This window comes from Capsicum annuum, chromosome 8, assembly GCF_002878395.1.
Source record: "Capsicum annuum cultivar UCD-10X-F1 chromosome 8, UCD10Xv1.1, whole genome shotgun sequence".
NCBI lineage: Eukaryota > Viridiplantae > Streptophyta > Magnoliopsida > Solanales > Solanaceae > Capsicum > Capsicum annuum.
The window spans coordinates 143,422,174-143,431,053 of record NC_061118.1 but is presented as its reverse complement, the minus strand read 5'-3'; the positions used below and the strand labels follow the sequence as shown (position 1 = coordinate 143,431,053).

The 8,880-nt window shown below is 35.0% G+C and overlaps 1 non-coding gene across 1 annotated transcript; it reads right to left on the bottom strand.

Moving 5' to 3' along the window:
- Window positions 1-4,737: 4,737 nt before the first annotated feature.
- On the bottom strand, window positions 4,738-4,844 carry LOC124886779. The gene has a single exon (XR_007044189.1). It is a non-coding gene; the product is annotated as a small nucleolar RNA R71 (small nucleolar RNA).
- Between the last annotated feature and the right edge of the window lie 4,036 nt (window positions 4,845-8,880).

The window sequence follows — 8,880 nt, the reverse complement described above, 5'->3', positions numbered from 1 at the left end:
GCATAAGAGAGAAGCTTAGCTGATCAACATGTAACTCTAGCTGTGATCTTCTCAATTAAAGGTAAGTACTGGTTTACATGTAGCTTTTTGGAATCCAGAGGCACACCTAAATATTTGAAGGGCAGGTCTCCTTTTGCAAAGCCTAAACTATTTTTGATGTTCTCCTTCTGTATATCCTGTACTCCATCTATTATCGTTCCATCTTTTTTTTTTTAATTTTTAATTAGTATATTATTTGTTGAATATTTATTTGTATTATTTTTGTATTTTTTTTGAATATTTGTTAGCTTAATTTGTAATATGAATGAATTAAGAAAAGTTGGTAAAAGCATTCAAAGTTTCTGCCTGGGAAGTGATAGTGATAGTAAAAAATAATTTGATTTCAATTTTGATAGAGGTAGTTTAAATACTCGACATACTTGTGTGTCTCTGATACTAATTAGTGAACCCTTTTAGAAGTTTAACAAAATTATGGTATAGAAGAAGAGAAAAAAGTAAACCAGCTGATTCAGATGAAGATAATGATGATGGTGTTAACGATACACCCAAAACTGGTAATGCTAATGTTCAATCTCAATTGATTAATCTTTCTCCCTGATTTCCTGTAAGATTTCGTAAAAAAATAATATTGTGAGAATTTTATATTTCGAATGCAAGGCGCCGACTGAAAGTACTTGTGTAGAAGAAACTACTAAGGTCCAATGTTATCTATGTTAGGAATTATACGAGATTAAAACTGGAGGTCATAAAGGGGGTACATATCAGTTAAAGAGACATTTGCAAGAAAATCACCAAAAAAGCTAGATGATATAGAAGGTGGTGGGACTGTTAGGGGGCTAACTCAAACTAGATTGCACCCAAAAATTAATAAAGTAGTTCTAAATTATAATAAAATGAAGGATCATGAAGAATTAGAAAAAAAGATAGTTGTGGGTTGTTTGCCTTTCTCTTTTGCTTCTTTGAAGCTTTCATTAATTATATTCAAACAATTTATAATCCTATGTTTGAAGGTATTCCTAGAAGTATTTGTCGTTTTGATATTTTTAGACTCCATGCACAATATATTTATTATTTATCTACATTATTAAAAAATCTTCCATGTAGAGTTGCTCTAACTTCTGATCCTGATTGAGTTGTTAATTAAAGTAATTATTTAACAATTACTTGTCATTGGATAGATAGTAATTTTGTTATGCAAAAATGTATTTTAGCTTTTTTGTATGATGAAGACTGCAAACACAATGTGAAATTTATTTCTGAATCTATTACAAAAGTTGCAAAATATTATGTTATTAAAAATAAAGTTTTATGTATATCTTTTGATAATACATCTAACGACAAGGCTATTGTTGAACTGTTAAAAGTTGAACTTTCTCCACCGTTATTCAAATATTTCATGTTAAGCGTGATTGTCATATATATAATTTAGTTGTAAAAGACGATCTTAATTTTTTTGAGCTTGCTATTGAAAAAGTTGAGCTTGCAGTTATCTTTGTTCAAGCAAATCATAGAAAAGTTAGACTTAAAGAATTTTTAAAAAAATATCAACAAAGTGAACTTAGACCGAGATTAATGCCTGAAGAAAGAGAGACTAGATGGAATGCTGCTTATGATTTTTAAATACTTGCAATATTTATATAGTTTCTATTACTATGACTTTTAATCAATTTGCTAGTGCTTTTTCTGAGTGTATGATACATGATTCTAATTGGGCTATGATTGATGCTATTGTTAAATTTTTGCTAAAATTTTATGTAGCTATGGTTGAATTTTCTGCTGCTTATTATCTTTTGAAGTATCTTAGCTTATTTAGACGATATTTCTTTATTTCTTAACAAATATAAGATAAATCAGGTCATGACGATGTTATTGCTATGATGACTGATAAATATAAAAAATATTTTTTTCCGCTTTCCCTAGTTACTTGATTAGTGCTATAATAAATCTATGTATGAAATATAGTACTATGTCCGAATTTACTTTTATTATTTATTCTATTTTAGATGTTCAACTTGAAGAAGAACCTTTTTTATTTACGGTTGTGTCTGATGCAAATAATTACATCAACACATTATATAATCATTATACAGATTTACTTGATAATGTATTACTGACACATATTACAACAATTGTCCCTTTCTATCCTCCCGAGGAACCATCATCTTCTAAAAAACAGACACATAGTAGTTTTTCTGATTATGTTTTTGATTTGTATGTTTGAAATGGGGTCTCATCTTCAATACACAGAATCGTTTGTCAGGAAGAGCTTATGTATTATCTTAGGCAACTTATAATAGATCATAGAGCAAGGATCAACATGCTGGATGGTAGAAGAATAATGAAAGACAATATCATGTACTTTCAAGATTAGCTAGAGATATATTGAATGTTCCAATATAAACCGTTGAATCAGAGAGCGCTTTTAGTCAATGACGATAGAAGCTTAGAGACAACCAACACTCATTGGGTGGCAATGCGATGAATGTTTGATCTTGGGCATATTTATATGCTCAAAGTACTAATATGCACCCAGATTTAGACTTAGTTCAAGAATTTTTGTATGAATTCTCAAGTATAATTAAACTTTTATTCCGTTTCGTGCCTAATGGATATGATTAGTACTTTCAGGCTAAAAATCATGAAGAATTATGCGTATTTGGATACAATGATGATATGGAAGGAATGAAGGAATACAAGGGAGTGAAATAAAGCTAAAAAGGGAAGATGAAAAGTAGGAATCCTCATTTGAAGACACTCCGCGTCGCGCTGGCCAACCAAATAAAAATAGTCAAATTCCAGTGAAGGTTCGCGAAATTAACGCATCGCGAAGAGGCGTAAATTCTCACTTTGCACTTTCCAGTATAGGTCCGCAAAAACACCATATCGCGAAGTAGTTCCACTTATCAAATTGTGCGACTTGGAAGTTTAGCATATCGAGGAGAATGGATATTTCACAATTGTCCAAATCCCGTGGCTCACCACAGTAGTGACACATCGCGGTGAGGGTGCATTTTATAAATTTCAAGGAATACTTAAGCTCCGCGATTGCCTAGATTTTTATCGAAAATAGAAATTAAGGCATGGTGCGATGCGCTGTGTGGAAAAATAGGGAAGATTTTAAGTGTTTTGTCCCGGGCTATAAAAGGAAAATCCAGGATAATTTTTGGGGATTTTTTGGAAAAGATAGCAGCGGTGGAAAAGCAGAAATTTCTCTCTTTTAGGGTTCTTAGACATTCTTTTCAATTTCTTTCCTTCAAGACTTGTTTTGGGTATGATTAATTACTTATTTTGGATGATGAATTCAAACATGAGTAGCTAAGAACCCTATTTCTGGGGTTGAGGCTAAAAACATGATTACTCTTTGATACTCTTATTCATAGTTTCATTTTGAATTATCATCTGGGTTGTTCTTTTCTTGAGCTTACTATTTTAATGATTAGCTACCATTAGAATAAATCTATATTTCTATGTGCATCCAGGAGAAGAATCGTAAGATAGAACAAAGAAATTAGGGAGCAAGGTTCTTATTCTTTTATGAAATAAGTGATTTAAATTACCATCTAGGATAGGGATATAACTAGAAGCCTTGCTTGCTTCAATTGCAAGAAGACAACTTATGAATCTAGAAGAATTATTGTATCTCTACGGAAGTTGTAGCTACAACATACAATAGATAACAGATTTGAGGTCGGAGACTAACATCGTTGCATAAACCTTGTGAATCATCAACCTGATAATCAATTAGACTGTGATGAGAATAGAGAATTGTATGATTGTTCGAAATACCTCAACCCTGGAATTATCCTCATTATTGATTACAATCGTTGCTTGCTTTGCTCTAGTCGTCACTAATTATTTCTTGTTTAATAATTACATTTTATTGACAAAATCAAAATCATCTTGATACTTTTAAGTACTTAATACCCAATTGTCTTAAACTAAAGATTGAATAAATTTCTAGTTTATTGATCCTCATGGGAATGATATCTGATTGTCTAAGTCTTTATACTACTTGTACGATCACGTGCACTTGCGTGTGCGTAGAGTTGCAATAAGTTTTTGGTACCGTTGCCGGGGATCTAATAAAATTAGTAAATTGCTTAATTTTTGGTTTTTGATAATAAGTTCAAGTTTTAACAACTTGATCTTAGCGGCTGAATTTTTCCAGGTTTAGCTGAACATTGGACTAGCTAGGGATAAAGAGTTAGTAGAGCCCTTTGCAGGACCAGAACTAATTTTTTATCAGAGGCGAAGAGCTCAATATTACATTCAACAGGGACAGATGGCTGAAATACGAGATCCAATTGTTGCTGATCCAAATGTTGGGAATGTTCCAGCTCCTGTTATTCTAGTTGTTCCTATTCAACCAGCCGCAAGACCTGTTCGTGAGGTGGCAATCCCACTTACAAACCATATGACTAACAACATTTAAAAGCCTGAACCAGGAGGTCGGTGGGAATTAAAATAAAATATGGTGCAATTATTGAAATCTACAGGGGAATTTCATGAACTTTCACACGAGGATCCGCAACAACACTTATAGATCTTCCTAGAAATAAGCGATACATATATTCGTAAAGATGTGAATGCTGATTATGTCAGATTGACACTCTTTCCCTTTTTATAATTGGGGAAGCAAAGAGGTGGTTACATGCTAAACCACTATACTCCATCACTTCATGGAAAGATTGTGCTTGGAAATTCGTTATTCGATTCTTTCTATCCTAGAAGAATTCCCAATTGAGGAGTGGGATATTGAGTTTCAGATAGAAAGATGGAGAAAATCTCTACCAAGCTTGGGAGAGATTCAAGGGCATGCTCAGAAATTTTCCTCATTACCATCAATCGAATGATGTCTTGGTGCATACATTTATAGAAGGCCTTGAGTCTAATAAGAAGATTTTCTTGGATTCAGTAGCAGGAAGCCAAGCTTTGGAGAAAATGTATGAAGAACTGTATACATTGTTGAATCGAATCGCACAAAGGAGTCCTGATTGGTATGCAGACTTAAGAAACACTCCCAAGAAGGTTGCAAGGGTATTAGAGGTGGATCAATTCACTGCATTACAAGCACAGATTGCAGTAATACAGAATACTATGACTACTCAGCTAAAAAATTTAAAGTTGGGTGCAACACAACCAACAACTATAACAAATACAGTTCAACAGGTAAATTTATGGCATGAAGTTTGCGAATGTGGTGAGCATAAAGCAGATGCATGTTCTGTTAATCCAAATTCAATCAACTATGTAGGAAATGCAAATTTTTAGGGTCAACAGAATTTTGAAAGTACGTATAATCCAAATTGAAGAAACCATCCAAATTTCTCATAGGGTGGAAATCAGGCACAAAATACAAATCAGTATAAGGGACCAGCGCAATCAAATCCATAGCCGGCTCAGAATAATCAGGCAATTGCTCAGAATAGTAATATAAAGGAGTTGATTAAGCAGTTCATGGCTCAACAAATATAGTTTGCGGATGATATAAAGACTCAACAAGCACAGTTGGCTGCTGAGTTGAAGATTCAATAATTGCTCACTAGAAATCTAAAGTTGCAGTTAGGTCAAATTACAGAATCACAGAATACAAGACCACAAGAAGAATTTCCTAGCGACTTAGAGGTTAATCCAAAGTAGGTGAATGCGGTTACAACAAGGAGTGGGATGCAAACTAAGGAGACGGTTCAAGAGTAGGAAAATCCCGCAGTTACTAATGACAGTTTGAAAGAGAATGTAGAAGTTGAAGTCAAGGAAAAAGAGGCAAGTGAATAAATTCATATACAGAAGAAGACTATCCCCTTGCCCTTTTCTTAAAGGGCAAGGAAGCATCAAGAGAAAGCCAAACTTCTAGATCTTTTGAAGCAGGTTCAAGTAAATCTTGCTCTTGTTGACATCCTGCAGAGTGTCCCAAAATATGCTAAATACTTGAAGGATATTGTTGCCAATAAGAATCGGTTGACTGAATATGCTACAGTTGCACTTACTCAAAAGTGCACGTCTAAAATTCAAAATAAATTTGCCCACAAAATTGAAGGATCTGGGTAGTTTTACCTTGCAGATTACCATTGGTCAGATTATTTGTGCACGTGGATTGTCTGACTTGGGTGCTAGCATAAATATCATGCCCACATCATGGTACCGAAATATGGGTCTTGGGAGTCCCAAACCCACGACTATTGTGTTATAATTAGCGGATAGGTCACTTGATAGACTAGATGGTATTATTGAGGATGTGTTTGTGCAAGTGGGATCTTTAATCTTTTCAGTGGATTTTGTGATTCTTAACTTTGAGGCTGATCCAGTTCTATTTATTTTGGGACGATCCTTCTTAGCAATAGGACAATCACTCATTGATATGGCAGCTGGAAAAATAACAATGCAAGCGCATGACAAAGTAGAAATTTTTGATGTGTACAAAGCATTGAAACTGCCAGCCATATATGAGGAGTTGTCTTCTATATCGGTTATTGATCTTGCTTCAGATTAGCAGTTGTTGTCTAATGATCCCTTAGAGCGAGCTTTGATGGGTTATGATCTGCATAGAGATGTGGAAGTATTATAATTGGTCCAGGTTATGAATTTGGTCGTAAGTGAGACAAACAAAGTGCCATTCGAGCCTTTAAATAGGCCAATTAGTCCCTCACCCAGACTGTCAGTTGAAGAAGCTCCTAGCTTGGAGCTTAAGGTTAATCCTCCTCATTTATAATATGTTTTTCTTGTTGATAAAGATACCTTCCCTGTTATTTTATCTGCAGGATTATCAGATATATCGGTAAGGGAAGCTGTAGCGGTTCTCAAGAAAAGAAGAAAGGTGATTGGCTGGCAGATGTCTAATATTTCAGGAATTAATTCAGTATTTTGCATGCATAATATTTACATGGAAGAGGGTTATAGACCTAGAGTGCAACAATAACGAAGGTTGAATCCTATGATGAAGGAGGTGGTCAGGAAAGAAGTGATCAAGTGGTTAGATAATGGTATTGTTTACCCAATTTTTGATAGCAAATGGGTGAGTTCGGTGCACTGTGTACCAAAGAAGGAAGGAATGACAGTAGTGACCAATGATGATAATGAGTTGATTCCCACACGTACAGTGACCAGCTGGTAAATATGTATAGATTATCGAATGTTGAATGAAGTGACTCGTAAAGATCACTATCCAATTCCCTTCATTGACCAAATGCTAGATAAATTGGCAGGGCAAGAGTATTATTACTTTTTGGATGGGTACTCTGGCTATAGTCAGATAAGCATAGTACCGAAAGACCAAGAGAAGACCATGTTCACTTATCCATACGGTACATATGCGTTCAGATGCATGCCCTTTGGCCTATGCAATGAACCTGCTATATTTCAAAAATGTATGATGGCGATATTTTCAGACATGGTGGAAGAATTTGTGTAGGTATTCATGGATGATTTCTCTGTGTATGGTAATTCATTTGAAAAGTGTTTGCAGAACCTCAATAGAGTCCTAGATTGATGTGAAGAAACAAACTTGGTGTTGAATTGGGAAAAGTACCACTTTAGGGTTAAGGAAGGAACTATCTTAGGCCATAAAGTGTCATGAAAAGGGCTCAAAGTAGACAAAGCAAAGGTTGAATTGATTGAAAAGTTACCTCATCCAGTCACAGTCAAAGGAGTGCGGATCTTTCTGGGATGTGCTGGGTTCTATAGACGATTCATTCTAGATTTCTCAAGGATTGCAAGCCCTATGTGAAAATTGTTAGAGAAAGAAGACAAGTTTAAGTTCGGGGCTGGTTGCCATGAAGCTTTTGAAAAGCTTAAGAAGAAGTTAACGGAAGCACCTATCTTGATTGCACCAGATTGGGAGTTACCTTTTGAGATGATGTGTGATGCTAGTGACATTGAAGTTGGAGCAGTTGTAATACCTGCACTTATTCCTAGCTAGAAATTATCTCAAGGATGCTAGTACTTGCTTTGAAATACAAATCTATTTTTGTACCCGTGGTATTTTTGAGATTTTTACTTTCTATCACTTGGGAAATTGAGTTAGCATTCTAACGATACTAATTTTGTCCAAATCCAACACCAGACGAGGAAGTTATGGATGTTTTACTTAGAGCTGACCGAAATGCCCAGGTGCGACGTCCAAGTTGACAGACCGCCAAACAAGTGACGGGCCGCCACTTTGACCGTCATAGCCAAGGCAGTAGGGCCACATTCTGGATAAGGATTGTCGGACGAGTTGATGAACTGTCAGATTTTTGACGGACCGTCATCTAGGCCGTCAACTCTTATCCAGTGAACCCCATTTTCAAATCCTTCAAGTCCAAAAACATCAAGAACCTTGAGTCAAGTATGCGTAGTGTTCATCTATGGATCCGTTTCGTTCATAGAGCTCAAGAACCATGTTTTAAATATTATTTTGTGATTGTCTTGTTGTGATATGAGCATGCACATGTTGATGATTGTTGTTTAAGTTTCAAGATGATATCTAAAGGTGATTTCATGAAGTATATGTGTTTGTTAGTTGAAACTCATGATCCTTATGTGGCTTAATATGGTGAAATTAATGAACACACTTAAACCTAAAATAATGCATGAAAAGTGTTTGATAATATGCCTAGATGATAGAATTCATGTCCCATGATTTAATAGAGCTTAAATGATAAGTCCATGCTCTATGCTTTATGATTTCCCATGAATTCCATGTGAGTGATATGCGTTGTTGTTGTGATATGGATTAACCATGATATTGAAGCTAAGCAAGTATATACATGTTGTATGAATTTCCCTTCCATGTATAATATGTTGAGAACTATGCTTAGTGTGAAATCCCCTACTTATGATATTGTAAATTGTGGACTCTACTCTTATGATCAAGTCAGTCATGTGTGTCAGTTTCCTTCCATC